The sequence below is a fragment of the Ceratotherium simum genome, chromosome 13 (genome assembly GCF_057802395.1).
Source record: "Ceratotherium simum simum isolate JZ-2026a chromosome 13, ASM5780239v1, whole genome shotgun sequence".
In the NCBI taxonomy this organism is placed as follows: Eukaryota; Metazoa; Chordata; class Mammalia; order Perissodactyla; family Rhinocerotidae; genus Ceratotherium; species Ceratotherium simum.
The window spans coordinates 61,355,161-61,373,770 of NC_141912.1; the positions used below are offsets into that span (position 1 = coordinate 61,355,161).

The 18,610-nt window shown below is 34.2% G+C and overlaps 1 long non-coding RNA gene across 2 annotated transcripts in view; it reads left to right on the forward strand.

The window, feature by feature from the left end:
- Positions 1-18,610, forward strand: part of LOC147915744 (uncharacterized) — a 67,262-nt gene that overhangs the window by 6,616 nt on the left and 42,036 nt on the right. For both annotated transcript variants that reach the window (XR_015554172.1, XR_015554173.1), the window contains exon 2: positions 1,712-1,782. This is a non-coding gene — a long non-coding RNA (uncharacterized LOC147915744). The remainder of the gene's footprint in view (positions 1-1,711; positions 1,783-18,610) is intronic.

The following is an 18,610-nucleotide window of genomic DNA, read 5'->3' on the forward strand; positions in this document are numbered from 1 at the left end:
CAACCATATTTGTTTCCTGACTCCCCAAACTTGAGTTAGGTACCCCTTCTTTATGTTCCTGTAGCAAGCACCCTGTGCTCGCTGCAGTAAGTACTCATACAATGAGTAGAAATCGCCTGTTTGATTGTCTTGCCCACTAACTTGAGCTTGTCTCTGCCAGGGACAATATTTTTTCACTATTATACCCCAAGAACTTAGCACAGAAAAGAGTAAATATCCAACACCTATTTGATGAATAAATGAAAACAAATGTTTATTGAGTACCCAGTAGACTTGGTGTAAAAAAAAATGTCAAATCAATCATCCTGCACTTAAGAAATCCATAATTTGGCCTATGCTTTGAGACTTAACGCATGAAATCTACATTGTACCTGTATTAAATTTTGTTATAAAAATGAAACAAATGTCATTCCAAGAGGTTAGAAGTAACTGGATTTTTTTAGAATGTAGAAATGAGGTGTTAGTGCTTGGTCACTTAGCTGGTGATTAGATCACCTAAATTTTATAAAACTTGCAAATTAAAGAGTCAGGTTTTATGAGGAACTGTAAGTTGATTTGTCTCCTTTAAGCAGTCTGTAGATGTTATTGTACACCTGAGATAGACCTTCCTGTTTCATATTTTAGTAGTCATTTTTATTACCCTCTCACATCACATTACAGACAATTCTCATCTGTTAGGAGGATTTTTATGTGACATTCTGAGCCTAACTGGTATCTTGCTCCTCAGAGATATGGAGGAAAAACAACCTGCTAAAATACAAAATAAATTCTTATTGAAATTTATTTTTTATCACCTTTACAACAGCTTCTCTTCTAACTCTTGGTCATGATTACTTGGAGATCAGATAGCTTGGCTGAGAACAATCTGCCCAGGCAAGGAGTTTGCTAGAATTTGATGCAGATGAAAATATCAGATTTGCGTTTTTTAAATGAATTCCTCCTTTAGTTGTATAGCAAAATAAAACATATTCTAGAAATAAATATACAATGTATATTTCTTATAATTACTCAGTCTTCAAAATCTTAACTAATGCATCCATTTCCTTTCCCTAAGCTTGCCAAAATATGGTAACAAATACATCGTACTTTTTGTTATTTAAACTTTTTATTTGGACATAATTTCAAACATATAAAAATATTGCAAGAATTAGAATAGTGCTAAGAACATCTGTATGCTCTTGACTCAGATTCACCAATTGTTAACCTTTTAGCACATTTGCTTTATCATTTTCTCTGTCTCTCTTGGTAGATCTCTCTGTCTCTGTCTTCTTATATTTGAGATTAAGCTGCATACATCATGGCCCTTTCTCCTAAATACATCAGTTTGCAATTACTAGGAGTAGCAATATTTTTCTGAATAGTTATCTATTCAGTAAATTTAATATTGACCGTAATATACCACCCAAATTCCATGTTTGTCAGTTGCTAGTATATTGCTATTTACAGCATATTTTTCCTCTCCGGTACAGGATTCAGTCTAGGGAGAGGTACTGAATTTAGTTGTCATGTCACTGTGGCCTCCTATAATGTGGAACATCTCCAAGATTTTCTCTGTCTTTCATAAAATTGACTTTTTTTGAACAGTACCATTTCCTCCTCATTTTAAAAAATAGAACATTTTTGTTTGGGGTTTGTCCAGTGTTTCCTCAGGATTGCAATCAGGTTATATATTATTGGCTGGAATCTGATAGCCGTGTTTTGTCCTTTTCAGGGCATCAGATCTGGAGGCACACAATGTCAACTCTCCCCTCTGGTGATGCTAATTTTGATGCATTTGTCAAGGTATTGTCCGATTTCTTTTTTCTTATAAATATATAATACGACCACGTTTATTTTTCTCTTGCAACCAACAAGCAGTTTTTAGGGAAACACTTTCATAACACAGAAACACCCTGCTCCTCATCAGAATTTCCCACTCGATGTAAGATCCACTGGCGATTCTCACTCGATCCACTCTTCATAGGATGGCTGTGTAATGTTGGTTTTCACTTGATCCACTCTTCACAGGATGGCTGTGTAATGTTGGTTTCCAACTCTACCACTCCCTCCCTTCTCCTTCAGTTAGCTATTCATATTCTTATTTATTGTCTTTATGGACTCACACATCTCTGCTTTTAATTATTTATAATTCATTAATGTATTGCATTATTTTGCTCCCTGAATTGTCCCAGATTTGGCAAGTAACATGCCCTGTTTTATTATTATTATTATTACTACTTCTTAATTATATTCTGGTATAAGACATTCCAGGCTCATCTTGTACATACCATGACACTTTAAGATAAATTTCTTTTAGGATCCCTGGTTCCTTTTAGTGAAGAATGGTATTAGTGACCAAGATCAGGGACCAGATGTGCTCAGTGCCATTAAAGTATCATTGTTACTTGTCCCTTTTAGGGGACAGAGCTAGAAAATATATGCATGCATATCCATATATATAAATAGGCATATAGCCATACATATACGCATAGACATGTATATACATATAAGTGTACATATACTTACATGAAATTATGAATATACATATTTTAGAAATCCTGAGTTTTTGTTCATACTTCCAATTCCAATGCATCGTCACGTGGTTCTTTCTTGCTTCCTCCATTTCATATTTGTCATCTCTTCTTCTTCATTGAGAACCTTGGATCCCAAAAGTATCAACACATACAATCTTTTACTCAATCCTCTAATACTTCTAAAATTGTGTCTGGTTTCTGTGCCCATATCACTACAAGAAATAAACGTACTAAAAAGATTTTAATATTTGTTTGCAACTTCTACTCCCACCAATGGCTTAGGATATGTTGTTAAATATTATGTTCCTAGATTACTTTGATTCTTTTCTTTCTTCCTCCATCCCTATCTTTTTCCTTCCTTCCTTCCCTTCCTCCCTCTCGCCCTCACTCCCTCTCTCTATCTTCCCTTTTCCTCTCCCTCTTTTACTCTTTTTCTCTGTCTCTTTATTTTACTTCTTTCAGTATGGTTATGGTATTCATTTGAAATACATCTGGATACATTCATTTAAGTTTGCTTTTATTTCTACATGTATCCGTTGTGTTGCTATTGGTTTGATTTAATTTTTCTTGAAAATGTAGAACATTAACATGTTTACAAAAGTCAAACAAAATAAAAATAAGGTATCTCTTCTACCTTGCTTCTCCCAACCTCTTGTAGGTAACCAATTTAATGCCTGTTTTATCCCTCCTGTATGTTTTTGTAATGATAAGTATATATATGCATACTATCTTGTTTTTCTTGCCCTTTTTAATACAAAGGATATATATATATGTATATATTATTTACCTTTTTATATTTTGGTATTCTTTTTACTGCAGAATATCTCCTGTAACTAATTCTATATCTGTTCATAGACATCCATTTTTATAGTTGGGTATTGCAATTGGACATTCTAAATTGTGTGTATGTACCAAGGTATATTCACCCAATCTCCTACGACTGGTTTGCAATTGCCAGTAATAGTGTACTGAATAACCTCGTGCATGTGAATTTTTGTATTGTTGGAGTTGTATCATCAAAATGCATTCCTATGAGTGGGAGTGCTGAGTAGAAAGATAAAGGCACATACAATGTAGTCTTGTTGGATATTGCCAAATTTCTCTCCAAAGGGATTGTATCAATTTTCATTCCTGTCATGCAAAATAAGTGAGTACCTGATTTCTCACAGCCTTGCCAATTTTCAAGCTTGTGCTGTATTGCTAATCCAGTGGGTGAGAAATGAAATTTCAGTGTACTTTTCATTGGATTTCTTTCACTATGAGTGAAGTTGAATTTCATGTTATATGTTTAAGGATTCCTTTTGTATATCTGTTTGTGGATTGTTTGTTCATATACTTTCCATATTTCCTAGATTTTTGGACATTTTATCTCAATTTTTTAAATGTTCTTTATATTTACATAGTAATCTTGTGTCTGTGTTATATGTTGCAAGTATTTTCTTTTTGTTTATCTGTCTTTTGGTTTTTCTTCTGGTACTTTTTGCCATGGAAATTTTTTCTTTACTTTTAAATACTTAAATCAATCAATCTTTTACTTTAATTGCATTTGGAATTTTAACAGTAGTTAGAAAGTCTTTCCCTATGCCCATTATAGTCATTGATCAAACGTCATTGATCTACTTGGAGTTTATCTTGTGGGTGGTGTGAAGAGTTTTAGCTTTTCCTAAAAATATTCAGTGGCTCCACGAGCATTAGCTTTCCAAAAAAAAAAAAAAAAAAAAAAAAAACTTTGTTCTAGTGATTTGAAATATAACCAATTATCATATAGTAGATTTTTAAAAAATCTGTAGTTGGCTCTATTTCTGGACTTTTTTTCTGTTCCACTGAGCTTTCTGTCTATTCACACACTTGTTTTATTGCAGTGGGTTTGTAATATGCTTTGATACCTGGTAGGACCGGTTCTCCGTCACAGTTCTTCCTGTATACTGTTTTCCTAGCTATTGTGACATTCCAATTTTTAAACTTGCAAAAAAAATGAAATGTTACTTTTGTTTATAATTTCCCCTAATGTCTATACATCTCATGGTCAGTGTTAACTTTTAGAGAACTTTCAAGACTCTTCAATCAAAACTATGCCTGAACTGTTTACTATTTTATTACATCTTGTTATTCCCCTTCATAGTATGTATCAATATACATAATTATATGCTTGTTTTCGAGACCATTTGCTTAGCATTCAACTTCTTGCATGCAGTAGGCCCTTGGTGATGGTCAGCATGCTGGAGGAGAGACAGACTACAAAAGGCAGGACATGGAAGGTGCTGCACAGAGCTGAAAACCTTGTTCATGAACACATATGGAGACCCTACCTGACACTCCCATAAATAATCCTCGGGCTTTGTGGAGGAGCAGGGGTTCTGCAATAGCAAGTAAGGGAACGAGTCAATGAAACATGCGGTCAGATTTACAGAACTGAGTTTTCTGTCACTTATATACAATAAAACATCCATGAGGGAAGAGTGGAGAATGGGTCACAAGTCCCTACTGAGTTGATGAATATCCAGGAAGTGAGATGGTGGATAGCATGGAGAGTGAAATGAGGTGTGAATTTTTTAATTATTGCCATCACCGGGGATATCCAACGGAGCTCTGTACTCTCTGCATCCTTTCCAAATTCAGCTGGGTCACCGCCTCTGATACATTTTAAGAATGAAATATGGTTTAAAAAACCCAGCATTTACAATATCACAAAAAATCCAAATGACAAAAACATAATAGCTCAAGGGAAAATAAACCAAATGCCAAAAAATTGGTTTAGAAGAAACATATTAATACCAATATAAACATTAATGTGTCTGATGATCATTGCAGGACACAAGTATTAGCGCTGGATTGTGTAAAATAGACTTAACCATGATATTTATATTTAAACCTCAAATCTTAATGGAAGGATATTTTCTTTGAAAAATATTAGAAGAGTATTCCCTTTTGAAAAATATTAGAAGTCATTTCCCAGAATTAGCTGAATGGATAAAATATACCTTTGTCACTTGGTGTTACCAAATTCTACGTAGTGACTTTCATTATTGGAGGAGATTGAATCTTGACTTCTGTAATATGAGAAGGGTGTCAACTGTTTTTAAAACACACTGTACGTTTTAATATTTAAATCTCACAACAAACTCTATATATTGACAAATCTTAGCACGTGGTAGACTTAGAAATTGAACCATAACTGACTTTTTCCAGCGTTAATGCCCTATCCTCTACAAAACAATTCTTTGAAGAGTATTACTGCTATGAAATATTTATGAATTATATCACATGGTTTTATTGATGTTTTTAAGTTCTTTGAATTCTTGGAAGAGAAATTGCTAGACTTTTCTTCCAGTTAATCATAATAAATATGGTAGACTATTCATATTTTCTAAATAAGTTGACTAAAAAAGAATTAATAAAAAGTAACAGATGGTAATTTCTTTAAATAAAAGTATGAAAAGTATATGCACAATTAAACTCTAATTAGAAAAGATCAATTAGCAGACAAGAGAAATAGTTTGAGGTCTTATGCAACATACTGAAAATTCAAGACTTGGGGATTTCTCCTCTTCCATTGAGAGACATTAGAGTTAAAATATGGTGAACAATAAAGTAATTATCTGGTAAACTTCGATATGTTCATATTACAATCTTGAGAAATCATGCGGGTAAAATACCTTTAGAGCCTTGGTTGACTATGTCAATAGACCTAATGTGTGGAAAGATTTCAACGATGCTTATTTTATTTTGTTTATCTTTTTATTTATTTTTTGGTGAGGAAGATCAGCCTTGAGCTAACATCTGTGCCCATCTTCCTCTATGTTGTATATAGGATGCTTCCACAGCATGGCTTGATGAGTGGTGCGTAGGTCCACGCCTGGGATAAGAACCTGCAAACCCCTGGCTGCTGAAGCAGAGTGCGTGAACTTAACCACTACTCCACCAAGCTGGCCCTGATTTCAACAATGCTTATTTTATTTTTGTTTCTTGACACAGACAAGATATATGACTTTAGCCATTATTATCAACTAATATATATTTAGCATTAATTCATGCATAGCACAAGGATAGGTTTGTAAATAAATTATTAAGAAGTAATTTGGAATATTCATCCCACATACTTCAGATCTTGCGTTTCAGGAAAGAACAATATTAAAAAAAAAACACTAAGGTAGACACTTGACTTTAAGCCAGTATGAATTCTATGGTAAAGAGGTTTTAAAAGTTGTGTGTGTGAGAGAGTGTTTTATATTTTATCTTTTTGGAATAGTATCACTTTGATGAGAGCGGTTTGTTTGAAGGTTGCTTAGTGATTTAAAAGGCCAAGAGATTTAAAAAAAAGTGGAATAAGACAGGACTCAAAATGATGCCGAATTACCTATTCTAAAATTACCTACAGCTATATTCACATAAGTTTTTGGCTTAAATTTAACCTTTTGTCAAGTAATTGTCTTATTGTCCTCATAGGTAAACAGAGCAAACTAGAAATGTCTGTTTAATTACTTGGTAAAATAATCCACAAAGTTGCATGATTGATTTGACTGTGTTGCATAGAGGAAATCATTTAGTAATTGGCAGATTAAAAGATTTAGGAATTTCCTTGAAGAGTAGCACTGAGGACATATCTATGTTAGTTCTATATGACTGAAAGAACCAGACTAAGGGCAATGAAATAGATTGTTGTGAACATCCATGAGTAGCTTTAAAACAATCAAAGTAAACAAGATCTACAATGACCATGGAGAAGGCGACAGAAACAGTGTATAGATCACATAGACTATGATCAGGTACACTAGGAAAGTGATCAAGTGAATCTGATAAACTACTGAATTTCAGTGGTTTCAGCTGTATACGTCTGAAATTTGTTCTAGCAGTAGATTTTGCACTGGGGGAATGAGGCTCATGAACTGTTAGATACTTTGAGGTATAAAAATCCCAGTACTTCATTTCTTGTGACAAAATTTAATAAAGGGCAGAAATTAACACAGCATTAATCTACTCTAGTGACAAGGATTGAAATATAAATGAGAACTGGAAAAGGTTTCCTATTTGTTACTGCCTTCAGATTGTGATTCAATATCACTCTCTATTTTTATATGTCTAAATATAAAATCAAATAACCTATGGATTTTTATGACTGTATTCATATATTTATTCTTTTATTTATTATCTTTCTTGAAACTAATTTTCTTCCTAAAAACTCATGGCACCATATGCAAAATATTATATGTTAAACAGACATGAATATAGAATTGGAAGTGAGGGAAGCAGAAGAGGAAGCGTTAGATGGGCGGTAAAGGTTAACATTGCCTTGGGATAAGTAACTCAATGAGAATGGACTCAGGAAGGTGTTGGAATAAAGTCCCCGACAGACCCCACAGTGTCCAAATGAGCCGAGTCTGTTTTTTCAGATTCTTATGAGATACTTTCTGATTGCCAAGACTTTCAGAGTAAGGACTTTCCTACACTTTCTTTCATCTTGTCTTCTAAACGTATTAAACAAAATTTAAACACATATAAAATTAAGGAAGAACTTTCAAATTTGTAACCCAGCAGAAAGAGGTGGGATTGGATAAGGAATGTTGAAAATAAAGAATTATTGATATAGAAATATCTTTAGTAACTACAAGTAAATTTATGAAGTATTAATGTCCTGCCAATATGAACAAAATCTAAATCAATACTTATTTGGTGTTATGAACTACTGCATTTACTTTTCAAAATTATTTGATTTGAAGATAAATTCTATTTCGTAGGTTGCCATATGCTAACTATAAATTAATTTTGAATTATGATCCTTTTATGCAAACAATAGTTCCCTTATAATTCATTCTAAGTATAATTATGTGAGATTTTTCTTGAATAATTAACATTGAATGCATATCATAAGACCAAAAATTATTATTTCATTATTTTCGTTCAGAATTGGCAGAATTCTGCTAAGTTTTGCAGTATTTTAATCCAATTTGATCAGCTTAAGGTATGTCCCTAAAGTCTTCCATTAATGAAATCAGACTTGGATTACTGCCTCTCAGAGAGGAGTTTTTAATGCTTTTATGATTTCCCCAAACTCTAACTATGCAGTTGTTTGGAAATCTTCTTATACAGTCAGGCAAACAGGTACTATTTAATTTAATTCTCTAATTCTCAAGATAAGAAAAATATGGTCATTAAGAACATTTCTTATCCTCTGAAGGATACTGGTTCATAAATGCTTTTGCTGAAGTAAGGACCAAAAAAATAAAAGCTAATAAAAATAATAGAATAATAATAAGAGAAATTGTGACCAACGTGAAATATCTAATCTTATTTAGTTCGTGAAAGAAAATAGCTGTAGTACTCACAGTTGTTTTAGCTTTTTGGTATGTAAGGCAAATTCAGGGAGACTTGAAAGTATATGTTTAAATACATGGGAAGGGCCGGCCCCGTGGCTTGGTGGTTGAGTGAGCGCGCTCCACTGCTGGCGGCCCGGGTTCGGATCCCGGGCGCGCACCGACGCGCTGCTTCTCCGGCCATGCTGAGGCCGCGTCCCACATACAGCAACTAGAAGGATGTGCAGCTGTGACACACAACTATCTACTGGGGCTTTGGGGGGAAAAGTAAATAAATAAAATCTTTAAATACATGGGAAAAGGAAAATGTGAAAATCTGAGCTTTTCTTTGAGAACTTTTCAATCTATATCATGTTGCAATGAAGTACAGTTGAATAATTTGACTAAACAAGACTTTTAATAACAGAGGAAATCATTTAAATACTTTTGTAACTTTTCACTGACTCTGGAGTGAATGCCTTAGCTGGCATTCCTGGCTTGCCTCTGCATGACTACATCTGAGCTACTTTTCACAGCCCTTCCTGTATAAATCCCCCACCACCCTCAAACACCTCAACTGGATACTTTGCTTCTGCCGCCCTTCATACTATTTCCTCAATCTGAAACATTCTCCTTTTGTGCCTTGTTCATAATATTTCTCTCTCTACAGCATTAGTCAGAATTACACCTCTTTAACCAATCATTCTGTTTGTTTTCTTCCCCAAGTCTCAAAGGAAAAAATAAGCTCTCTTTAATCTAGAATCTCATGTTTTGCACCTATCTTTTTTTTTTTGCTTTTGGAAAATGTTCCTTTTTTTTATTTTTTTATTGTTTTTTTCTTTAATTTTATTGCGGTCACATTGGTTTATAACATTGTATAAATTTCAGGTGTACATCTTTATACTTCTGTTTCTGCATAGATTACATCATGTTCACCGCCCAAAGACTAATTACAATCCATCACCACACGCATGTGCCTAATTATCCCTTTCGCCCTCCTACCCCCGCCTTCCCCTTTGGTAACTACCAATCCAATCTCAGTCTCTGTGTGTTTGTTTGTTGTTGTTTTTATCTTCTACTTATGAGTGAGATCATATGGTATTTGACCTCCCTCTGACTTATTTCACTTAGCATCTATCTTTATTAAAGTATGTATTTCATTCTGCCTTGGTTTATAGCTAGTTGTATGCAGAATTTTATTTTCCATTTGTCTTTAAATTTAAAGTACATCAATTCTCAATTTAAAAAGTCAGGGGTCTTGTCTGTGTATTGCTCACAACACTATGCAGCACTAACAATGGTTGTGCGCATGATGACAATGACAATATTATCTGACAGTCGTGTAATGCTTACACGGTTCCAGGCACTGTTCTAAGGATCTTACATTTATCACCTCATTTAAAACTCGTTTAATGCAATTTAGCATTATTAGTACTTGGCTGTTGATAAAGGTACTTGTAAATCGTATTATCCATCTGAATTAAAATATAAACTGAATCTGAGGTTTTATTTGTCTGTCATGAAAAATCAACCCTTAATGAGATATACTAGAGGAGGACATCTTTGTGTCAGATTAGAACATGGCTTTTGGTGAGGGCCAATGAACATCTTGGCCACTAACTGGCTGTGTGATCAAACCAAAGTTATTTAAATTCTGAGAAATTATTTAATTCACCATTCTCTCATCTGTTAAATGTGAAAAATAATATTTTCCTTGTGGACCTATAAAGAAGAGAATGTAAGTTTATGCAAGTTTCTTCAAATATTTTAGGCAAAAGGTATTATTCCCAAAATTATACCTGCTCTTATTATTGATGTTGTTATTTTTAATTATTCATTTTTCTAGAGAGATCTGAGGGCAACTGTAAGGACAACTGTGAAGAAGAAAAAAAAGAAAACCTTTAACTTGCTCATATTTTTCATATAGAATCACTCTTTTAAGGATATTTGTATATAAAGATATTTATTTGTTTTTAATTGATAAATTTCAAACATGCAGACAAGCATAGAAAACAATGTAAGACATGTTCATAAACACTTCTCTACCCAGCTTACTCGGTTTGCCATATTTGATTCTGGGTGACTATTTTAAAGAATTACATCTTAAATATGCAATTGAAGCCTCACCCAACCTATTCCTACCCCTCCCCAGAAGTAACCCTATATGTAAATTGGTATCTATCCTCTTCATTGATATTTTTATATTTCTACTGCATATGTAAATATGTACAATGTGTTTAAATATGTACATTATAAAATTCAGTACTTTTATGATTTTAAAATATCCCTTTAAGACCAGAAGTGAAAAGTGTGCATCACAAGACAGACTATTTTCAATTGGTTCTCCAAAATGAGTGTAATGACAGATACTCCTCTACCACTGTATGGAGGCCCCTGATTTCCCATATGTTCCACACTTGGTAATGGATAGCTTTAATTTTGCCCATCTATTGGATGTGAAATGCTATCTCATTGTGATCATAATTTATCTCAGTGAAATAGCGTTTCAGATTCCTTTTGCCTTTTGTATTTCCACTCTGAAATTGTCTGTTGATATTTTTTGCCGATGTTTCTATCTAGTTGTTTTTTTTTCATTTATTTAGAGAACTTTTTGTCTATCTTAATATGCTAATCTTTTGTCAGTTTTATGTGAACACCTTCTCATGGTCTGTAACTTCTCTTTTTAACTTCATTTAGAACACAAATTGCCTTAATTTATTTTTAAGTTTGAGGATCTCAAGTCCGTCAACAATTTTCTTTATGTTTTTTACTTTTTTATGACTTATTAAGGAAACCACAACTGGGGACGTAGCACTCCCCAGAACTTCTACTACATTTCTCTAACTCAATTTACTTTCCTAATCATTAAACGATTTTAGATATGTTCTCCCCTCTCTTCAAACCTCAACTACCAAACACACACTCTTAGATGTGGATTTGGTTTCTTGGGTTTTTTTTGGTCTCATTTCAATAAAATAAATTAAACAGAGGAGAACTGCTACATTTATTTACCAACCAATGCATTAACTTACCTTACCTACCTGCATCTGTGTCCCTATGCTTGCTTTAAATCAATGACCTGTCTGTATTCCCAACGAATGCCAACAATTTCTCTTGTGCACTGGATCCCATTCCCTGCCTCCCTCCCTCTCTTGAAGTTGTTCCTTTTGTCTTCTCTGTCTTCTACCTTATCAGTTTTTCCTCTCTTATTAAACTTTGTTAAAATGATTCTCCCTTGACTATGTATTTTCTTCCAGCTACTATTTTATCTCTTAATTCCCTCTTGTACCAAAATGCCTTGCAAAATTATCTATATTTGGTATCTGTGCTTCTGTATACAGAATTTTGTTCCTCAACAGACTAACACCCCACCCTGCTGAAATAATATTTTCCATTGTCACATAAGATCTCAATCTTCATTCTGCTCCATCTCTAAGCACTTTTTGACACTGTTGACCTCCCCTTGAAACATAAGCTGTATTTTGCATGTTGTCCTCATACTTCACTGGGTGTTTCTTGTATAATAAGCAGACTCTCATCCTTTTCTCTTTAAACATTGGAGTAATTTCCCTTTTATCCTCTAACTACACTTCTGACATATGATTTTAAGTACTGAATCACATTGATAATTCCAAATTTATATCTTGGTCTTTGAGCCTAACTCATCCCACTCTATTTATAACATCTCCACTTGGATGTCTAATAAGCATTTTAAATGTAACCCATCCAAGAACAAACCTTTGATTTTTCTGTCTCAAACTTACTCCTACCCCAATCTACAGTAACTCAATAAATTCTCCATTATCTCCCCAATGCTTAAGCTCCACACCAGAATTAAATTTCCTTTTTCTCTCACATCCACATGCAATCCACTTATATTGACAAGTTTGACTGGCTCTACTTTAAAATTTTATCCTAAATCTAATAACCGTTTACTGTCTCCACATCCTAGTCGAGCCACCGTATTCTGTCTTATTGAGAATGCAATGATCTCTAAACTAGTCTCCCTGATGCCATACTTTCCCCCGTAGTTGATTCTGCAACCAGAGTAATGTTTTTAAAGTAGAAATCAGATCACGTGATCCAAAGGTTTCCCGCGTCAAATGGGATAAAATTTAGGCTCATTAACATGATCTTTAAAAGTTTTCAAAGTATCCCATGCTTAACCTAATGTTTTAATGACTAACACTTCAAAACAAATCTTGATATTTGAGTGGATGCCCTTGCTTATTTTTCTTATTAAAACTTTCCTTGGTATTCTTTATCCTTAGGCATGCATTTTTGGGTGATATTGCTTAGTTCCACAAAATTTCTCTTGGGATTTTGATTGGAATTTAATTGAATTTCAGACAATCTTAGATATTTTCTCAGTGGATATACTTCAAATTTTTCAATATAATATGAAATCATGAAAATATTACTCATTCAAGAAGAAAAAAAAGAGAGATGAATTAACCAAAAAACCTAAAATAAGAGTAACTTATTAAGAAGAATATAAAACTGAAATAAGACTATAAGAGAGATGATGAGAATACATTTTTGAATAAGTAAAATTTAACTCCAGCAGAGAAAAAATACTTTATTAACAATGGAGATAAAATAGATAAAATATCTTTTAAAGAAGACAAATATTAGCACCATGACGTAAAACTAAGAACACACAACCGGTAAATGATTGTATGCAGATAAACTGATATATTTAAAACTAGAAAATGTTTAAGTTCATAACCATGAGGAGTGTTTAAAATTTATATTTGAAATAGGGACATAAGAGAAGGAACATAAAAGAAAACAAGTTAGATCATGAAAATCTCAAAATCAAGCGTTAAGAAAATACATGCATATATGCATGCATCATACAAGGAGAGAATCCGAAAAGTTCTAGTTGCTGCATAATGGGTACCAAATAACTACAGAAAATAAAATAATACTGAAAACCTAGTGATGCTCATGGTATGTGTATTTTGTAATGGCCGTTGAATAAAGATATTTTCTTTAACATAGTTTCATGTGGGTTCACCCCTAATTTCTTGAAGTGGAAAGACTCTGGATAGAGAGCCAGCTGCCGTCCTCCATGTCGGCACTCATTTGCAGTCTCCTGGCAGCGACACCGTCTTGCTCATCCCAAGCCTGAGGCACCCCAGCCTCCAGAGAGCTCCACTGCTAGCAGTGAACCAGTATTCCTGCAACTAGCAAGATCTTAAGTTGTGAACAAACTCATTGTTAAGAAAAAAAATGTCTTGTGAAATGAGTAACAATCTGTAAATAAGTATAATAATAAATTTCAATCAGAATTTGAATGGGAAAATAGAGATAATAAGATTGTTAGAAACAGGTAGTGAAATTGTAGCTGAAAGTTAATGAAATAGAATAGTGTCCCTGAAGATCCATGACTAGAAAAAAGAGGATACAAGATGAACAGCAGCCACAGGGAGTGAAGTGATGAGTAAACAGAGAAGCGGATAGTCAAGGAATAGACATATGGAGAGTGACTGAGCCAAGAGTAATGACAAAGGGACTGCTTCTGAGGTTGCAAGCATTTCCCGAGGTCCCAGTTCTTCACAAGGTCTCTGCCATACGACAGTTTTTATTTTATTTCTTTGTGGTTATGTCTTTTTTTCTATTTGTATATTTATACCAAACTTTCCTTACTTAAGTTAGCCTGAATGAGTTCATCTTCATAAACTATCATGCCAGGTGAAAAAATACTCCCAAAGAATTTGGGTGAACTTTTGTTTGAAGAAAGTAAGAAACCAGGTGAAGAATCAAAAAGGGTATTATTTTGATGATGATTGGAATTAATAACAATAGTAAACATGATCAAAGTGCATTTCTGGTCAAAGCGCAAAGGGAAAATATTTATATTTTTATAGGCATATGAATAAAAGTACTTTCTGCCATTTTACTTTACACTTTTAAGTTGTTCTAATAATTATTTCAATTGCAAAAGTTAGATGCAAGCTTTTACCAACAAGACATGGCAAATGATAGTGTGACTGTTATTTTCAAACAAAAGCTGATTTACAATAGAGTAATAAAAACAGCGTGAGAAAACATATTTAATATGTGGAAGCTGGGAAATTGATCTTATTGAGACGCAGAAAATCTACAGAAAATGCAAATGGATTTGAGCCACATATGCATTTTGCTTTAGCTTTTTTTTTTTTTGATGTTTTAATAGTTTTTAACTTTGTGAAATTTTGGGTTGTACATTTTTGTTTGTCCATCCCCATATATATGTCTCCCTTCACCCCTTGTGCCCACCCCCCACTCCCATTGCCCCTGGTAACCACAGTACAGTTTTCTCTGTCCATGTGTTGGTTTATATTCCACAGATGAGTGAGATCATACAGTGTTTGTCTTTCTCTTTCTGGCTTACTTCACTTAATATAATACCCTCCAGCCCCATCCATGTTGTTGCAATTGGGACGGTTTTGTCTTCTTTTATGGCTGAGTAGTATTCCATTGTATATATATACCACATTTTCTTGATCCAATCGTCAGTCGAGGGACACTTAGGTTGCTTCCACTTCTTGGCTATGGTGAATAATGCTGCAATGAACATAGGGGTGCATAAGCCTCTTTGGATTGTTGATTTCAGGTTCGTTGGATAGATTCCCAGGAGTGGGATGGCTGGGTCATAGGGCATCTATATTTCTAATTCTTTGAGGAATCTCCATACCGTTTTCCATAGATGCTGCACCAGTTTGCATTCCCACCAGCTGTGTATGAGGATTCCTGTTTCTCCACATCCTCTCCAACACTTGTTGTTTTTTGTCTTGGTGATTATAGCCATTCTAATGGGTTTGAAGTGATATCTTAGTGTTGTTTTGATTTGCATTTCCCTGATGATTAGTGATGTTGAGCATCTTTTCATGTGCCTATTGGCCATCTGTATATCTTCCTTGGAGAAGTGTCTGTTCATTTCCTTTGCCCATTTTTTGATCGGGTTGTTTTTTTGTTGTTCAGTTGTGTGAGTTCTTTATATATTATGGAGATCAACCCCTTGTCAGATGTATGTTTTGCAAATATTCTCTCCCAGCTGGTGGGTTGTCTGTTCATCTTGATTCTGGTTTCGTTTGTCTCATAGAAGCTCTTTAATCTGATAAAGTCCCACTTGTTTAATTTTTCTTTAGTTTCCCTACTCTGGGTAGGCAAGTCATCCGAAAAGATTCCTTTATGACCAATGTCAAATAGTGTGTTGCCTATATTTTCTTCTATGAGTTTTATAGTTTCAGGTCTCACCTTCAGATCTTTGATTCATTTTGAGTTAATTTTTGTGAATGGCGATAGCAGATGGTCCACTTTCATTCTTTTGCATGTGGCTGTCCAGTTTTCCCAACACCATTTATTGAAGAGACTTTCCTTTCTCCATTGTATGTTCTTAGCACCTTTGTCAAAAATTAGCTGTCCGTATATGTGTGGTTTTATTTCTGGGCTTTCAATTCTGTTCCATTGATCTGTGTGTCTGTTTTTGTACCAGTACCATGCTGGTTTGATTACTATTGCCATGTAGTATGTTTTGAAGTCAGGGATTGTGATGCCTCCTGCTTTGTTCTTTTTTCTTAGGATTGCTTTAGCCATTTGGGGTCTTTTGTTGCCCCATATAAATTTTAGTATTCTTTTTTCTATTTCTGTGAAGAATGTCATTGGGATTCTGATTGGGATTGCATTGAATCTGTAGATTGCTTTAGTTAATATAGACATTTTAACTATGTTTATTCTTCCAATCCACGTGCGTGGGATATCTTTCCATTTCTTTATGCCATCGTTGATTTCTTTCAATAATGTCTTGTAGTTCTCATTGTATAGGTCTTTCACCTCCCTGGTAAGATTTATTCCTAAGTATTTTGTTCTTTTTGATGCAATTGTAAACGGTATTATCTTTTTGAGCTCTCTTTCTGTTAGTTCATTATTAGCATACAGAAATACAACTGATTTTTGTAGATTGATTTTGTACCCTGAAACTGTGCTGTAGTTGTTGATTATTTCTAATAGTTTTCCAACAGATTCTTTAGGGTTTTCTATATATAAAATCATGTCATCTGCAAATAGTGAGAGTTTCACTTCTTCATTACCTGTTTGGATTCCTTTTATTCCTTTTTCTTGCCTAATTGCTCTGGCCAAAACCTCCAGTACTATGTTGAACAGGAGTGGTGAGAGTGGGCAGCCCTGCCTTGTTCCTGTTCTCAGAGGAATGGCTTTCAGTCTTTCCCCATTTGGTATGATGTTGGCTGTGGGTTTGTCATATATGGCCTTTATTATGTTGAGGTACTTTCCTTCTATTCCCATTTTATTGAGAGTTTTTATCATAAATGGATGTTGTACCTTGTCAAATGCCTTCTCTGCGTCTATTGAGATGACCATGTGGTTTTCATTCTTTGTTTTGTTGATGTGATGTATCATGTTGATTGATTTGCAGATGTTGAACCATCCCTGTATCCCTGGTATAAATCCCACTTGATCATGGTGTATGATCTTTTTAATGTATTGTTGTATTCTGTTTGCCAATATTTTGTTGAGGATTTTTGCACCTATGTTCATCAGCGATATTGGCCTGTAATTTTCTTTCTTTGTATTGTCTTTGTCTGGCTTTGGTATCAGAGTGATGTTGGCCTCATAGAATGATTTAGGAAGTGTTCCATCTTCCTCTATTTTTTGGAATTGTTTGAGAAGAATGGGTATTAAATCTTCTTTGAATGTTTGGTAAAATTCACCGGAGAAGCCATCTGGTCCTGGGCTTTTATTTTTTGGGAGGTTTTTGATTACTATTTCAATCTCTTTACTTGTAATTGGTCTATTCAGATTCTCCATTTCTTCTTGGTTCAGTGTTGGGAGGTTGTATGAGTCTAAGAATTTATCCATTTCTTCTAGATTGTCCAATTTGTTGGCATATAATTTCTCATAGTATTCTCTTATAATCTTCTGTATTTCCATGGTATCCGTTGTAATTTCTCCTCTTTCATTTCTAATTTTATTTACTTGAGCCTTTTCTCTTTTTTTCTTAGTAAGCCTGGCTAAGGGTTTGTCGATTTTGTTTATCTTCTCAAAGAACCAACTCTTTGTTTCATTAATCTTTTCTACTGTTTTTTTGGTCTCAATTTCATTTATTTCTGCTCTGATTTTTATTATTGCTCTCCTTCTGCTGACTTTGGGCTTTGTTTGTTCATCTTTTTCTAGTTCTGTTAGGTGTAATTTAATGTTGCTTACTTGGGCTTTTTCTTGTTTGTTAAGGTGGGCTTGTATTGCTATGAGTTTCCCTCTCAGGACAGCTTTTGCTGCATCCCATATGGTTTGGTATGGCATATTTTCATTTTCATTTGTTTCCAGATAGTTTTTGATGTCTCCTTTAATTTCATCAATGATCCATTAGTTGTTCAGTAGCATGTTGTTTAATCTCCACATTTTTGTCACTTTCCCAGTTTTTTTTTCATGGTTCATTTCCAGTTTCATAGCATTATGGTCTGAAAAGATGCTTCTTATGATTTCAATCTTCTTAAATTTATTGAGGCTTGCTTTGTTTCCCAGCATAAGGTCTATCCTTGAGAATGTTCCACGCACGCTTGAGAAGAATGTATAGTCAGCTGTTTTTGGATGGAGTGCTCTGTATATGTCTACTAGGTCCATTTCGTCCAGTTTTTCATTTAAATCTACTATTTCTTTACTGACTTTTTGTCTGGATGATCTATCCATTGACTTAAGTGGGGTATTAAGATCCCCTACTATTATTGTGTTGTTGTTAATGCCTCATTTTAGGTTTGTTAATAGTTGCTTTATGTACATTGGTGCTCCTATGTTGGGTGCATA